The following is a 17,807-nucleotide window of genomic DNA, read 5'->3' on the forward strand; positions in this document are numbered from 1 at the left end:
CCTGTGGCCTTGGGCAAGACGGAGCCTACACCCAAGGGGTCGGGCGAGATGAAGCCTGCACCCAAGGGGTCGGGCAAGACGGAGCCCGCGGCCTTAGGCAAGAGGGAGCCCGCACCCAAGGGGTCGGACGAGACAGAGCCCATAGCCTTGGGCGAGACAGAGCCCGCATCCAAGGGGTCGGGCGAGATGGAGCCCGCAGCCTTGGGTGAGACAGAACCCTCGTCCTTGGGATCGGGCGAGACGGAGCCCGCACCCAAGGGGTCGGGCGAGATGGAGCCCGTAGCCTTGGGGTCGGGCGAGGCCTTTCAATACGTCTTGATCCATCCGGGGAAGTCAGCGTGGGCGCTAACTTCCTTGCTTTGTGTATTCTTAATATCGATACCTGATAGATATGTATGTATGTATGTATGTATGTATGTATGTATGTATGTATGTATGTATGTATGTATGTATGTATGTATGTATGTACTTCTATCAAAAGAATTAAAATAATAGCAGCACCTACGTCTATCAAAAGAATTAATACAAAAATATATTATATAACTAATGTAATAGTGCTTATTGTGTTTCACGAACATTACTGCTGTTTTATATGATTAAGTCAAAGTTTAACCTGTTTAATTCTCGAAAAATAAGATTATATAGTTTTTTGGACAGAGAGAATATCTCTAGCTAGATTAAACAACGGAGAAAATGATATGAACTCGCATGCCCCCAACGATGTGTACGTTTGGAACTTTATTTTATTTTTATATAAATTTAGCGAACCTATTCAAACCATGGGCGACCCCAAGACATGTATTTTTTTATCTGCCTAAGACTATCTCCAACAATATGACTGAAAATAGGAGACATATTCGTGACATGCGTCGCCCCGAGATAAAAAGGTCACGGACCTAAAAGCTTCCTTCTCTAACAAGGAACGCAAAAGAAACAGTTTTGTTCGCGCGCAGTCCATGAAAATTTCACGGGAAACGGAGGGAGGGTATCGTGCGTTGCGGGCTTGGCTCCATGGCGGGATTATCTCGCCGCCCCAGCTGCGTGTGAGAAGGGAGTCAAACTGGCAGCGAAGTAGCCGGTAGAATCCCTGCGGAAGCGGCGCGGCGGAGGCGGAGGCGGAGCGGCGTCCCTGGGAGCTCAACTGCCTTGGGACCAAATCATCTGTCGTTGCTGCCTGGGAGCTCGACTGACTCGAACGAAATCGGAGGCATCAGTCTCGCCTTCCTCGCGAGATCGAGGTCCGCCCTGCTCCGGAGCAGGCGAGCCAGGCGGCGGTGCTGCTCGTGGGTTTGCTGCTAGGGATGGAGTCGAGATCCATCCGGATTTGACATTTGAGTTCCTCTGCTTTGCTGGTAAGCCAACCCTAACCTGCTTGGATGGAATCATTCTAGTAATGAGTTCAGCTGTACGCGATCTTATTTTTGATACATGCTGTGAGCAACGACCAACCGGGTCCAAATCATACTTCCTTTCCGTCACCTGATCCTGTTGTTGCCGCCTGGCGGAGTGGAGTAGCAATCTAATCCATTTATCCAAGGGTTTGCCTGATAGGATTGGGTTATCCTTCCTCTCTAGATCGCGCGACATCGACCTCAGTTGAAGCCCATGGGAATGTTTCAGTTTTTTCTTCACAAAACTGGTTAGCTTATCCTTGTGAATTGTCAGGTTCTAATTTATTCACCACTGCATCCCAGCAAGGTTCAGGCAAAGTCGGGAGGTGGAAATTATTTTTTTGTCAACCCAAAAGTATGCTTCTTGTTCTGCTTTTTTAGCCCTGTTTGCCTCCCTGAATCTTATCCATGATAATGTTACAATACACTTGTATTCATGAGTTTGGCCTAGGTAAAATCTGCAACACCACATAGTGTACAGACAACTCTAGCTGTTTGATCAAATATGCATCTCTCTCTGTTTGTGTTTGGTCTTGATGATCGTGTATCTTCATTTTTGCAAGCCCAGGGAGAATCAAGTAAAATTGCCACATTTGATTGCACAATCACAAAGTAGCAACTCTGACAACAGCACAACACTTTCCTGGTGCTTGAAAACTCCAGGAGCTATTGATTTTGGAGTTTGGACACAGCATTGCCAGCAACATTGCAATCTCTGCTGCTGCATCAGGTTGCTACTAAATTTACCTGACCATGTTTTCCTGGTTGTTTCGTTTACCTATTTTGGGGGTGCACAGATTATTTTGCACTAGACACTGACCAATGTCGTGTTTGTGTGCTACAGCTATCTCGGATTGACGTTGCACTTCTATAGTTATTCTAGGGTATCAAATCCCTCTCAATCTCCTCCAATCCATTTGGATGGAGAGTAAAACGAACGAGCCCTTAATTTGTGGCCAATTTGTCCCTAAATCAGCTTGGCTTTAGACCTGGACTGCAGTTGCGTTGCCATGGCTTGGACTTATGTCAAAATTTCAATGTTCGGGACAGCTGCAGCCTACTCCAGGGACGATGAGATCATGGTTGCGGTGGCCGTCCTCACCCAAACGCCACAAAAGCGCCCTTGGGGAGGTTCAGTGCCAGGCCACAAGACTTACAAGCATGATCGAATTGCAGCAGACCGGCAACTAAATCAGGACTACTTTGTTGAACGTCCACTTTACAATGAGGAACATTTTAGAAGGAGGTACAATCTTTAGCCTAGTTTCCATTTGCATGACACATTGAATTAATTTGATAAACAATTCTGATTTTGTGCTGTAGGTTCCGCATGAGACGGGAATTGTTCCTTCGGATAGTGAATGAGGTCACTGCCAAGAATACCTTCTTCAAACAGAGGAGAAATGTTGCTGGGCAGTTAGGATTCTCTGCTCTTCACAAGTGCACGGTGGCTGTAAAGATGCTAGCATATGGAGGCCCAGCTGATGAGTTGGATGATCATTTGAAAATGGGAGAGTACTGTCTTGGAGACCCTGACGGAATTTGTTATGATTGTGATAGAGGTGTTCGGCAAAGAATTTCTTTGTCCTCCCAGAAGTGAGGAGATAGAGCACATATTAAGCATCAATTTGGCTAGAGGTTTCCCGGGAATGATAGGCAGCATCGATTGCATGCACTGGGAATGGTCTAACTGTCCGACTAGTTGGCAAGGCATGTACAGAGGGCACAAAGGCAAGCCAACTCTAATACTTGAGGCGGTGGTGACCGAGGATCTTCGGATTTAGCATGCTTACTTTGGTTTACCAGGGTCTCACAATGACATTAATGTTTTGCATCGTTCCAATGTTTTTGATGATTTGGCTAACGGGAGGGCACCCTCTGTTGAGTTCCATGTCAATGACAACATATATTCCCTTGGATACTACCTAGCAGATGGCATCTATCCCGATTGGGCTACACTAGTGAAAAGCATTCCTTTGCCAGTTAGCAACAAGCAAAAGGTATTTTCAGAGCAACAGGAGTCATGTCGAAAGGACGTGGAGAGAGCTTTTGGTGTCATACAGGCTAAGTGGAAAATCTTGCATAGGCCAGCTCGTTTATGGAATCAAAAGTACTTAATTCCATTATGCGTGCTTGTGTCATACTTCACAACATGGTAGTTGAAGATGAGTGCGGGGTTCAGCTACCTAATATCCACCCATCAGAATGGCCTAGAGTGGCTGACCCACCAATTAACCAGGATAGAGAAATCCCGGGAATTGAGAAACTTGTTGATGCTCAAAACATCATTTAGGATAGAGAGACAGCAGCTCAGCTTCAAAACGACCTGATGGAACACATGTGGATGCTTTACGGCCAATGCTCTAGTCCTTTTGGTCCTAATAACAGGAACTAAAGTATTTACCTATAGGTTTAGTTTTTTTTGGTGCCGTCTCTGTATGTAGCTGTAGGTTTAGCTGCTGGCAGCCTACTGATAAGGCCTTTGTATTTTGTTGGCAGCCGACACATGTAGATATTTTGTTGCTTGTTGATAAGAAATATATGATATATGTATTGGAATTCTCTTTATGATATATGTATTGGAATTCTCTTGGAGTTCTGTAATTATTTCAGTGGCGTGCATGTCCACTGGACCTAGTGCAGAGAGTATAGAATGCAAAACTGTGAGATGAAAGAAGCAAGTGGAATTTAGAGTAGTCAAAGAATACTTACTCTATCACTATCTGACAATGCACTTGTTTAAGTTCAAAAAGTGTACAAAAGAAATGCACCAGTTATTGTACAAAAGAAAAAAAAACTATATTTTTAGAATTCCAACATGACAATGCACTTGTTTAAGTTCAAAAACCGTAGTGCACACCATTAGTAGAGAAGATCCATGTGGCTGGCAATATGTTGCAGGTGCTTTTTGAGAGACCAGATCAGATAAATTTAGGGAACTCAGCTGCATCCTGATGGCCTTTTTTCAGGGGCAATGGAACACAGAATATATATTCAGTTCAATGTGGCGTTGGATGGTACACAAATACCATATCTGAAAGTTTTGAAACTGACATTGTCAGTTCCTGCTTGCAAGCATCTATCCTAGCAGTCTTTCCACATGCTTTCTAAGAATGAACTAGTAATGTTATATGAAACCTGAAGGAATCAAACTCATGCATACAACATTCAGATATTGCAAACAGGACTTAAAGATTCCTGAAGAAATTCAACCACGTACAAAGCAAAACTCATGTGCCAGTATTACAGGCTAGATTTTTCCAACTAGATAAAAGCAATAATCCAAAACATAAACTGGAATATGGTTCATGATCCATGATCATGATAAATTTGGTAACATCAACCAAACTAACATTAAAAATTTTATACTAGGCAACCGAGCTGAACCATCATGATGGCCTTTTTTCAGGAGGGAATGGAACACAGTATATATTCAGTTCAATGTGGCATTGGATGGTACACAATGCCGTATCTGAAAGTTTTGAGACTGAAATTGTCAGTTCCTGCTTGCAAGAGTCTATCCTGGCAGCCTGTTCAGATGGTTTCTTCTAAAAATGAACTAGTAATGTTATGAAACCTGAAGAAATCAAACTCATGCATCCAAAATTCAGATATTGCAAACAGGAAGATTTTCATTCACAGCCAGTGCTTACCAAAAGATCAAAACAAAAGGTAGGTAACTGACATGTCTTTTCCAACATAGGAAATGAGTAGCCCTGCCTGCCATCAGTCAGGTAATGTAGACTCTTTAATTCATATTACAATCTCAGAGCGTCTGCCTATTTGGTATTTCAGGAATATATCAGTACAACACTACAGACAGGTAAAATCAGATTGCCTATACACAGCAGTTCACAACACTACAGATAATACATCAGTCAATAGATAATAGAAAAGTTGCACACGATACATTTATTCAACTCTAGTTCAACTGAAGTTTAACACATGCTCCTTAGTCTTCATTGTTCGAGGGGCTGATGAATCCTCTACGCTCCATGATTTGCCGCTGCATGCCAAGATAATAGTTTTTCAGATAAAGGGGACCTTCTCAATGTCAACCGACATAATACTAGACTCAGCTGATATCAGGTGATCCTCTGACTCCTTCTCTCTAATCGCATTTTCCTTCTTTTTCTGCTGCACACTCATCTTCATATGCTTCTTCTGAAGGTTGAAAAGATCCCTTTGAATTTTAATTTTTTTCATCCTTCCTACTAAGGATTTCAGTTATTTGCTGGTCTTGCTTATGTTTGGTCTTCTCTGATTTCTCCTGCAACCATTGGAGGACTTCAACAGCCATACTAGATGACGATGTCTCTGGGAAGCTCTTTGATCTACGCCTCTTCGCACTATCCCTACCCTTAGGACGTGATGTGTCTATATTCTCATTCCTAGATTCTACATGGCCAGCCACAATATGGCCTTGAGTTGGAGGAGATGACATTCCATCCGGTGATGTACAGTTGTTTAACTCAAGAAACTTATTGTTTCATTTGGCCTCATTGCGAAGTTTTTTCTAGCAATGCATGATGGTAAAAGGTTCTGTCATGTCATACATTTGTACAGCATCATCAATCTACACATATGAATATAGACTAAACTGATTCAAAAATAAACATTTGGAAATTAGAGAGATGGAGGACAACATGAGTCGAAGTATACCCGATCCTGCTCATTTTTTCCGCTCTCATTCAGCCTATCAATAGCTTCTTTGTGCCCACAGAACTTGTTCATCACTTTTCTGAATCAATGCCCACCTATGCTGAATCGCAATCTGGCTACGGTTGGACCCTTCAGGCTTATGCTCATTGAAATAATCATGCATCCTCTTGTAATAACCACCTGAAGTCTGGTTCACACCTGCATGTTATGCCACCATGTTATTTGGGCATCAAAGGGTCAAAGATTTCTTAAAAGACGTTGCAAACTATTACTAGTAATAGGGTCTTTGCTAATATTCAGAAATGCCAAACACACCACCAAGTCCTCCTCTTTGGTGAATGCAGTTCCTCTCTTGGACACGTTTTTCTTCTTTGCGGCCCTCTGTGATTTCAATGATGGAGGGTCCTGAGAGCCATGGGTGTTGTCAATGGAGAACCCCTGACTAAGTTGCCCATTCATATGTGGGCAGGACATCTGGGAAGAGCCATGCATGTTGAACTAGTGATGAAAAGAACGGTTAATCATTGATGTATTGATATGTAAATAGAACAAACCATCATGCATGGCTACAATAAACCTGGGGGTTTGGAGGAACATCCAAAGTTTGCAAAGCAGCAGAATAACCAAAAGCCCACTGATCTGCCCCAAAGATTTCTCCAGATTCGCCAACGCGACTACTTGTGCCACTAAAAATGTTATCCATCGTCCTAGTTCAAAGAGATTCAATAATGATGATGCACAACAAGAAGCAAAAGAATATATCAGCACAGACGATGCATTTGGTTCTTCCATCCATAGGCAATTTGGTCCCTATCTAAAACCACCAGCAACATATATGCCACGGGGAAGTAGTCAACAAGACAAGTCTTCTACTGTATTTAAATCCCAATTGTCTCATATGTTAGCTAATAATCCACCATAAAATAGAGTTGTGCTATGATAAAATGAAGGCCTAATACGAGAAGTCTAGTCTAGAGTTTATGTTTCACTAAAATGCAACTAAGAACACCCAAAAAAAGGTGGACAACGAAATAAAACCGGAATGCAATACACACAATTGCTAAGTTCATGGTGAAATCATAAGATGAGGAAATCATAAAAAATAGCTTTGAACCTGTAGGAAAGATGGATTGATAGAAAAATATGTAAACAAACGGCGGCATAGAAAAATGGCAGAGACAAGTGTCGGTGTTTTGGACTGGGGGATCCTCAACCAACTAGTAAATTTGTACTACATATTCCTGATCCCGGATGGTGATGCAAAGAGACACAAGGCTTATACTGGTTCAGGCAATCGGTGCCCTACATCCAGTCTGAGAGATCGATCTTGTATTCCTTGCACCGAAGTGCTTGTAGTAGGAGGTTATAAGCTGGGTGAGAGAGGGAGCTAGTCCCAAGTCTCGGCGTGGAGTGATACGGGCTGCTTGAGATGTTGCTCTTAGGCCGCGGGGGCATATGTGTGTTACAGGGTGTTGTTTTTTGTGTGTCCGTGTGTTCCCCCCCTAGAAATGGCCCAAGTCCTTTTCTTTTATAGTTGAAGGGAGGACAAGGGTAGTACATGTGCTAACTATATGGCGTCGTGCGAATGGAGGCGGCGTGTCCAAGCCCTGTAGCCTATTCCTGTGGCGGCGTGGTCGTCGGAGTGGTCCGTCCTTGAAGCGCTGGGGCGACGTGCTGGTCACATCCGATCCTGTGCGTCATGGGAGCTCCAGGGCTACCTCGAAGTGGGCGCGGCGGTCAGCGTGCGGGTTGCTGTGGGTTGACTGCGCGCGAGGCTGAGGCTCGGTTGGTGCCGAGGCCAAACCATGGTGGGGGTCCCAGCAGACGTGAATCTCAAGATGGCCAAGGCCCTGACGTAGAGTGCCAAGGCTTAGAGAGAGCGGTCGATCTAGTACGCTGGTTCGGAGGCGATGATGACCCGAGCCAGACTTCCCATGCCGCATTGTCTTTGGGGCGGGTGTTATGGGGCACAGCATAGCGCCGGCGCTGATCGTGGGCACAGCACCAGAACACAGTGGCCGGTAATCCCCGCCACGCCTTGTCTTAGCCGATATGGTGTTGATGCGACTCCTTGTCCCGTCGGCCACTCCGTGGTGTCGAGCCATCGTCCGGCTGAGATTGCGGGAGTGGTTGACGCATTAATAGGACATGACATGCTGTCGGGAAGACTGGTCGAGGTGGGAGCGACGGGTTATTGACAAGCCAGCCTCAGGCGATACGGAGAATAGCTATCTCATTCGAGGCTGTACGCACGGGGCCTTGGGCGAGACAAAGATTGGGCTCCTTGCCGAGGCCTCCCGTGAGAGGCCTCACGTGAGGCGGAGATTTTGTCAGGGTGTCGAGACCTCCCGTGCGAGGCCTCAGGCGAGGCGAAGAGCTGGTGGGCTCGGACGGGGTTGGTGGTGAACCCATGGCTTACCTTCTAGCTTTGTTGTTGATGGGATTTAAGTGACTCTTTTGGTGTACGCTCGGGGTACCCCATTTTATGGTGCCCGACAGTAGCCCCCGAGGCTTAGGGGGAGTGTGTGCATTCTCCCTGAGGGTTTGTCGAGACTTGGCTTGCAGCCGCTCCTATAGGGATTGCGTTTCGCTTCTTGAGGTTTCGGTGGGTGCGCGCGAGCGCACCCGCTGGGTGTAGCCCCCGAGGCCCTGGAGGAGTGGATTTCACTCCTCTAGGGGCTTTTTTCATATTTGAGTGAGGAGTTTTTATCGTATTTGCCGAGCCCACAAGTGTGAGTTCGGGTCACAGGGTTTCGGCAAAGTCGCAAGGAGAGCCCCCGAGCCTCTGCACGAAGCAAGAGGGCGATCAGGGGTACCCCTAACTTTTTGTGTGACCCTCATGCTTCCTTTTCGCTCAGAAGGAGGGGTGGAATGTGCCAGGCTACTCTTGGTGGGCACGAGTGATGGCACTTCCGGTGAGCTGTTACCGGGTAAGTCCGAGTGGAGGTCCGTGCCTCATTCGCTAGGGGACGGCTAGTGGTCCAGCGACGTACTCCAAGAGTACCGGAGGGTTTCTCTAGTGGGTGTCGAGGCCATTTGCTGGGCCCAGTGGCTCGGTGCCTCCCTACAATGGGATCCCATTCGAAGACCTCCCTGCCGGTCTCGGACACGACTTAGGACGCCCCAAGCAATCATTTGCTCGGGCCTTGGCCATACATGGGCTCACCCATAGTCGTCCCAGACTTTGTTGCCCTGGGGTGGCTGTCGAAACCCTAGGGGGCCCAGCCTTCGAACCCCTAGACCATAACGGGCTCGATGCCCTTTATTGTGTTTGTAACGAGACTTCTAGCGTGGGCTTAGGTCGTTTGTCTTTGTCTTGGGTCCCCCTGGCTTTTCTGTTCGGCCCTCACATATCCTTTTTGTTCAGACAGAGGGGTTGTTTGCCGAGCCCATTCGGGTGCGAGCCTGGGCCGCTGGGTCTCAGCAAGGTTGCAGAAAGTGCCCCTAGCCTCTACACGAAGCGAGAGAGCCGTCGGGAGTTCCCCTGGCTTTTTGTACACCCCTCGCACATGAGGGTTTGTTTGCCGAGGCCCCCTTGGGTGCGAGCCTAGGTCGTGGGGTCTTGGCATATCTGTAGGAAGGGCTCCCTAGCCTCTGCATGGAGCTAGATGGCCATCAGGAGCTCCCCTAGCTTTTTGTACGACCCTCGTGCTTCATTTTCGCTCGAAAGGAGGGGTTGTTTTGCCGAGCCCCCTCGAGTGCGAGCCGGGGTTGCTAGGTCTCGGCAAGGTTGCAGGAAGAGCCCCTTAGCCTCTGCATGGAGCAAGAGGTCCATCAGGGGTTCCCCTGGCTTTTCATACGACCCTCACGCTTCCTTTTCGCTCGGAAGGAGGGGTGGAATGTGCCAGGCTACTCTCGGTGGGCACGAGTAGTGGCACTTCCGGTGAGCTGTTATTGGGTAAGTCCAAGTGGAGGCCTATGCCCCATTCGCTAGGGGACGGCTAGTGGTCCAGAGACGCACTCCAAGAGTACCGAAGGGTTTCTCTAGTGGGTGCCAAGGCCGTTCGCTGGGCCTCGGTGGCTCGGTGCCTCCCTACGGTGGGATCCCATTCAAAGACCTCCCTATCGGTCTTGGACACGACTTAGGGCATCCCAAGCATTTCACTTGCTTGGGCCTTGGCCCCGAGTGGGCTCACCCACGGTCGTCCCTGACTCTGTTGCCCTGGCGCAGCTATCGAAACCCCTAGGGGCCTAGCCTTCAAACCCCTGGACCGTAATAGGCTCGGCACCCGGTTCCTTCATCTGAAAGGGATAGGGCGGGGGGAATATCTTCCCCATCGGCTCGGCAACGGCTGGCGCGCCTTTTGAGGCAATTTTCTAGGAGACGGAACGACGCCTGCTGCCGCAGTGGTTGGGCGCGACGTGGTGTCAGCGGATGGGACGTAACTGTTCTCGCAATTAATGAGGAAAAGGTGGGCACGTGGGCGGTAAAATCGGATCGGGGTTAACCGCGCCGGATCCGGGGGAAACTTCCCCGATTTCATCACCCGTCCATTTCACCTTTGCCCTGCATAAATATGCAACGAGCCTCGCCCCTCCCTACCTTACCTTGCCTATGTTAGCTCTGCCCCCATCGAGCCATCGCTAGAGCAGTAGGCACTGGGAAGAAGAAGGGAGAAGGGCAAGCTAGGGAGAGAGAGAGAGAGAGAGAGACAAACTCACCACCGCATTCGAACCCTCCACCGCACTCATGGCTGGCGACATCGTTGTCATCGAGGCGGACCCTTGGGATCCATCTGACATCACCGTGGAGATGCTTCAGCTGCTCGTCGATGGCGGACTCCTTCATCCGGTGACAGACCCTAGTAGGCTAGAGTGGATCGCTCCGTCAGGTGAGCCGGAGCCAAGGCCTCACGACGGTTACGTCGTGAGCTTCGTCTCCTTTCACAAGCACGGCCTCAGCGTTCTAGTGGACCAGTTCATGTGGGCACTCCCGCACTATTATGGCATGGAGCTCCACAACTTCAACCCCAACTCCATCGCGCAGGTGGCCATCTTCGTCGCTGTCTGTGAGGGGTACTTGGGGATTGCTCCCCATTGGGAGTTGTGGCTCCATCATCTCTTCCGGGCGGGGCATACCACTAAGCTGATGGGCATGTTGGGCATCAGGAAGGCGGTGAGGGCCAGCGACTACACTCTCCAAGTGCGTCAGGGCCGCCAGCACCTCTACATCCTGGCCCAACTTGCATCATCCAATCATCGATGGTACACGAGCTGGTTCTATCACCGCAACGACGACGGTAGACTTCCCCCCTACACTGGGTGGATTGTGGGGAGCTGCCCGAAGAGGTGGAAGTATGGCATCCTGAGGGAGGATTAGCCCAAGCTGCAGCCGCTTCTAGAGGGGCTGGAGAGGCTACAGGGCTGTGGCCTTACTGTGGCCATGGTCGTGGCTGGCTTCCACCGCCGGAGGGTGCTACCGCTGATGGCTCGGCGGCGGCGCCTATTTGAGATGAGGCCAAGTGAGTCAAATGAGGGCATCCAGATGTCCTCCTCTGCCCTTTCCGATGAGGAAATTCTTCACCGGGTGGGGGAGACGGTGGAGGCAAAGCTGAGGGGCGGCAACCTAACCCCCATCGCGATGCGCCCGTCGTGGGGGTTCCTCTCGCTGGTAAGTCATGCGCCGCTGTAGCCCCCGAGCCTTCTCTGTTTCTCCTTACTTCTCATTCCCTTATGCGCGTTTGCCATTCCTGCAGGGGATGAGGGACGTGTGCGCCTCTCCGCCACCTATTCCTGAGTACGCGAGGCGGCGGGCGATCAACCGGGCGCATGCCGAGGAGCAGAAAAAGCAGAAGGACGCCAAGGCGGCAAAGCGCACGAAGAAGATCCTTGCGTGCGAGGAACTAGATAAGCACCGCCGCCAGCAAAGGAAGGATGTCCTCCCATTGGAGGAGTCCCTATCGCCGTCGATATCGATGGATGCCTTGGACGGGGATGACGAGGGCGAGATGGGGCGGGGTCCCCTGGACCATCTCCCTGACATAGGGGAGACGGTGCCCGGGGCATGGGCCAGCAGCTCGGCGCTCCCTGGAGGAGGAGGAGGAGGAGCTGCCCCGAGGTCTGCGGTTGCTCACCTCAGGGCTGAGGTCGACATGCCCGAGGAGCGGGCGTTGGGCCAGCATGCCGTTGGCCTAGTGGGCTCGGCAATAGCGGTGGAGCAGGTGGCAGCGGGGGCGATGCAACTGCCCCCGCCGAGGACCAAGGGGGCGTCGGGGTCCATCGAGGACCAACTGGCACCGATGAACACGGAGGCCGTGCCTCTACCGCCACCACCACCTACACAGACAAGGGTCACCGTGCTGAAGCGGTTGCAGCCCCGCTCGAGGTAGGTGTATTTTTTGTGGAGCCGTAGCGCTTTTCATTCGTTCTTTTGTCTTGCGCTGACCTTGTAAACATTTTGTCCTTAGCCGAAAGTGGCCTATGGAGGTGCCTACCTTGGTGCCCCTAAAAGCGCTCAAGGTTAACCCTAGCTCCTCCACCACTAGGTGGCGGAGGCGTAAGCCACCCTACAACATGGCGCGGCGTCGGCGAGGGACAACCCGAAGGAGCTAGCCACCCAAGGAGGGGCTACCGAGGTGGCCCTAATGCAGGTGGGGGAGGGAGCGCCTCCGCCCCATGATGGCGAGGCCCGTGGGTCGGATGCGGCCAAGGTTCCCTTGGCCGCAGAGACTACCAGGATCGAGGTCCCTAGGGTTTCATAGGCCGGGACGATAGAGGCCACGGCGCCCAGGAACATCGAGGCCGCTGCGGCGGGCACCGGAGCCCTCACGACCACCAAGGCCACGATGGCGGAGGCCGGAGCCCCTAGGGCCACCGAGGCCACGATGGCGGAGGTTGGAGCCCCCGGGATCACCGAGGCCGTGATGGCGGAGGCCGGAGCCCCCGGGACCACCGAGGCTGTCGTGATCGCGGTGAGGCTGTCGGCCCAGGAAGTGGAGATGAAGGCGGCGGAGGCCTCGGTGGCGCCCTTGGTTCAAGGCCCGCCGTTGTTGCGGGAAAGCGCCCAGGAGGTGGAGGTCCTTCCGATCTCCTCCGATGATACTTCTCAGGCGCAGGAGATGGCCGACGCTGAGGTGGCCGATGTTGTGGAATAGCCGGTTCCAACCCCAGGCGAGGGGAGCTCGGCCCTCGTGCGAGTATGACCCGAGCCCCGTGGGTGGGATCACCCGCGTGTCCTGTGGCAGAGCTAGGACAACCCTGAGGCGGAGCCTCTGTTTGCTCTCGAGGATGCGGCCGAGGGTGGTCGCTGGGACATGTTCGAGTAGTACTGCCAGCTGGTGGAGCGGTCACTACGGACAGCGCTGTCCATGGTGGCCAACGATCTGCCCAGAGTTGCCCAGGTTCATGCTTTCTTTTTCACATGCGGTGGTCTTTTTCCAAGTTTTCTTTGTAGGGATTGACCCCTGTTTTGTTTCCCCAAGGAGCTCGAGACCCGGTCCCTTGGGAAGTCGGTCTTTCTCCAGCGGGAGAGGGACATCTAGGACCAGCTTCAGCGATAGAAGGGCCTTCTTGCAGGCGCCAACGAGCTCCTGTCGGCGTGGAGCACAGAGGTGGAGGACCTCCGCCTTCGTTGTGCTGACGCGAAGGTCAAGGCGGCCATGGCTTAGGAGCAGCTCGCCCCTCTAGCAGCGCGGGTCAAGGAGTTGGAGGAGGAGCTCACCCACGTGGCTAGTGATTGGGATGCCTTCAGGTCTCGAGCCAAAGAAGCCATGGCCTCAGGCAAGGCTCTTGCTGGGCAGCTAGGAGCGGAACAGAGTGCGCACCAACTGATGAAAGGCGCTTTGGATGAGGCCCTTGCAGCGGCTGAGGCCTCATGAACTGAGGCTGTGGTTTGGAGGGGAAAGGCCGAGGGTGAGTCCTAGTCTCCTTGTTTTATTCGCTTTTCCTTATGTTCGCTCCCTAACTTCTGGGTGTGACGTCGAGCTAGGGAGTGAAGCTTCTAGGGCGGCCGAGGCTTCTCAAGTCGAGGCTCAGTGCCTGAAGGAGAAAGCCGAGGCCTCTCGGGTCGAGGCCTGATGCTGGGAGCTGAAGGCCAAGGGTGAGTTCCGTAGGCTTCCATCCCTATTTAGCTTGTTTTCCTTTGTGCTCAACCTCGTTTTGTTTCCTATGGCGCAGAGTCGGAGGCAGAGGTTACCCGGGCAGCCGAGGCTTCCGTCGCGGTGCAGGCGGTGCTCGAGACCAAGATCGGGGAGCACGAGGCGCTGAAGAGTGCCGCCCACACCACCTGCGAGGCCTTGGAGGTCGAGGGGGTTCAATTAGGTAGCTCCCTTGGGAGCCATCTGATTGCATTGAGCGGTCAAGTGCGCGAGCGGCTCCGAGAAGCACTGCATATGGGCATCAAGCGCGCGCTGGCTATCATCGCCTCGCACTATATAGGCGTTGACCTCCAAGCCATCAGCGATGGCTACGTCCTGCCCGATGATGATGAGGAGGCTGACGAGGCAGTTGTGAAGCTGATGGAGGCAGCGGAGGGCCCTGGTATGGCGTTGGCCAAGCTGTTCGAAGAGGAGGTGGTCACTCCTCCGTCGTCTGCCGATGCTGGAGGCCCTAAGCGTGACTTGGGCCTAAGAGGCCATGTAAATAGGATAGGAATTAACTATGTATCATAACATTTGTGGCCGTGGAGGCCTTTCTTTTGAAGTACTCGTGTTTCTTTAATCATTTGTCTTGTATTTCCGAGCCTCTGCCCTCTTGTTGTCTCTGATCTGATTTCTTTACAAAAAACCTCCTTGGAGCCTAAGCCGTCCCCTGGGCGAAAGGTGGTGAGAGACCACCGTAGCCTAGAGGCTTAGGCTGTCTCGTGACTCTATCGGCCTTCTGGCCCTGAGATGGGCTTTTGGTCCTTGGGTTTTCTGCAACCAATTCGTCAGAGCGTGCTAGAGGGTTTGGCGTAGGAATTTTTTTCAAAAAACGACTAAAAATGGCGCGTGGGACTTAGGGGGAATCCCCCATCTAGCCCCCAAGGGAGATTCGGTTCTGCGGAGGTAGAGCCGAGTCTCCCTTACAGTGTCATCGTATCACCGAGACCAACGATAGGCTCGGGGGGGGGGGGTTCTTGAAAAATTAGAACAACTAAAGAACGCTTTTCAATTATATTCCAAGAAACAATATATACAATGCTTGGAATTTTAAGGGTAAAAGTGACATAGCTGTTCTATATTCTAAGCGTTGGTGAAGATTTCACCCTTCTTGTTGGCTAGCTTGTAGGTTCTGGGCTTCAGCACTTGGGCGATGATGTACGGTCCTTCCCATGGCGGGGTCATCTTGTGGCGACCCTTGTTGCTCTATGCCAGCCTCAACACCAGGTCGCCTACCTTCAAGTCTCGGCTTCGGATGCGCTGGGCCTGATAGCGTCGTAGGGTTTGCTGGTATTTAGCCGAGTGCAGCAGCACGATGTCTTGGGCTTCCTCCAGTTGGTCGAGGGCGTCCTCTCGGGTGGTGCGGTTGCTTTGTTCGTTATAGGCCTGTAGCCTTGGGGAACCATATTCCAAGTCAGTGGGGAGGATGGCCTCGGCCCCATAGACCAGGAAGAAAGGCATGAACCCCATGGCACGGCTTGGAGTGTTCCTCAGGCTCCAGATGACCGATGGGAGTTCGGCGAGCCATTTCTTGCCAAACTTCTTCAACCGGTTGTAAATTCTTGGCATGAGGCCTTGTAGGATCATCTCATTGGCACGTTCTACTTGGCCATTGGTCCTTGGGTGTCCAACGGCCGACCAGGCCACATGGATGTGGTGGTCGTCGTAGAACATCAAGAATTTTTTGCCGGTGAACTGTGTCCCGTTGTCGATGATGATGGTGTTAGGGACCCCGAACCTGTGGATAATGTCAGTGAAGAACAACACTGCTTGCTCAGATTTGATTTGATTGATCGGACGAGCCTCGATCCATTTGGAGAACTTATCGATTGCTACCAGTAGATGGCTGTAGCCCCTGGGGGCCTTTTGCAGAGGCCCGACCATGTCGAGCCCCCACACGGCGAACGGCCACGTAATGGGGATGGTTTGGAGGGCCAGGGCCGGGAGGTGTGTCTACCAAGCATAGTACTAGCATCCTTCATAGGAGCGTACTAGCTTGGTGGCATCGGCAACCGCCGTCGGCCAGTAGAACCCTTGGCGGAAAGCATTTCCGACGAGCGTCCAAGGCGCCGCATGGTGCCCGTAGGCCCCTGCGTGCAAGTCCCAAAGTAGGGCTCAGCCTGCCTCGGTGGTGATGCATCGTTGGAGGACACCAGAGGGACTTCGCCTGTATAATTCGCCATTGCAGAGGACGTAAGTCTTGGCTCGCCGTGCAAGCCGTTGGGCTTCGGTCCTGTCACTAGGAAGCTCTCCCCGAGCGAGCCAATCAAGGAACGAGATTCGCCAGTCCGCGTCCTGGTCGGCCTGGGGAGGCTCGGTGTTGACTTCCATGACCTCAGGCTTGGTCGAGAGAGTCTCGGTAGCAGGGGGGCATTGAGCCCCGTGGTGGTTTCAGCCGGTGGGCCCTCTTCCGCTGCTGAGGCGTAGTCAATGGAAGGCTTGTGGAGGTCTCTGGTAAAGACGTTCGGGGGGATCGGAGCCCATGCCGAGGCCATCTTTGCCAGTTCATCCGTGGCCTCATTGTATTTCCGAGCGATGTGGTTGAGCTCAAGACCATCGAACTTGTCTTCCAGGCGGCGTACCAGCTTGCAGTATGCCTCCATTTTGGGGACGAGGCAGTTTGACTCCTTCATGACTTGATCGACGACGAGCTACGAGTCGCCCTGGATGTTGAGACGCCGTACTCCAAGTTCGATGGCGATCTGCAGGCCGTTGACGAGGGCCTCATATTCAGCTGTGTTGTTGGAGGCGGCAAAATGGAGCCGAACCATGTAGCGCATGTGTACTCCGAGGGGCGAGATGAAGAGCAGACCCGCGCCTGCCCCGGTCTTTGCTAGAGACCCGTCAAAGTACATGGTCCAGCATTCTGTCTGGACTTGAGCAGGTGGCAATTGGGTGTCGGTCCACTCAGCCACAAAATCGGCCAAGACCTGAGACTTTATTGCTTTTCGAGGCGCAAAGGTCAGGGCTTCCCCCATGAGTTCGATGGCCCACTTGGCTATCCTACCCGAAGCCTCTCGATTATGGATTATCTCTCCTAGGGGGAAGGATGACACCACGGTTACTGGGTGAGACTCAAAGTAGTGACGTAGCTTGCGCCGAGCCAAGACTATGGCGTAAATCAACTTCAGGATGTGGGGGTATCATGTTTTGGCCTCGGAGAGTACTTCGCTGATGAAGTAGACAGGTCATTGGATGGGTAGAGCATGCCCCTCTTCCTGCCTCTCTACTACTACAGCAGCACTGGCCACTTGGGTCATTGCGGCGACATAGAGTAAGAGGGCCTCGTCTCTAGCTGGCGGTATCAGGATGGGAGGATTGGTGAGTAGTGCTTTGAGCTTGGCGAGGGCTTCTTCGGCCTCGGGGGTCCAGAAAAAGCGTTCAAATTTTCTCAAGAGGCGATACAGAGGCAAGCCTTTTTTGCCGAGGCGCAAGATGAAGCAGCTCAGGGCCACAAGGCATCCCATGACCCACTGCACTCCCTTGAGGTCTCTGATTGGTCCCATGCTGGTTACGGCCGAGACCTTCTCTGGGTTGGCTTCGATGCCGCGTTCCGAGACTATGAATCCCAAGAGCATGCCTCGGGGGACCCCGAACACACACTTCTCAGGATTGAGCTTGATGCCCTTCTCTCTAAGGCATTTGAAGGCTATCTTCAAGTCGTTGATGAGATCCT

At 51.8% G+C, this 17,807-nt stretch overlaps 2 pseudogenes; one reads left to right on the forward strand and one right to left on the reverse strand.

Moving 5' to 3' along the window:
• Positions 1-2,401: 2,401 nt before the first annotated feature.
• Positions 2,402-3,684, forward strand: LOC136495761 (protein ANTAGONIST OF LIKE HETEROCHROMATIN PROTEIN 1-like; annotated as a pseudogene).
• A 2,223-nt stretch (positions 3,685-5,907) lies between these two features.
• On the reverse strand, positions 5,908-6,756 carry LOC136495762 (glutathione S-transferase T3-like; annotated as a pseudogene).
• Between the last annotated feature and the right edge of the window lie 11,051 nt (positions 6,757-17,807).

This window comes from Miscanthus floridulus, chromosome 12, assembly GCF_019320115.1.
Source record: "Miscanthus floridulus cultivar M001 chromosome 12, ASM1932011v1, whole genome shotgun sequence".
NCBI classification, from domain to species: Eukaryota; Viridiplantae; Streptophyta; class Magnoliopsida; order Poales; family Poaceae; genus Miscanthus; species Miscanthus floridulus.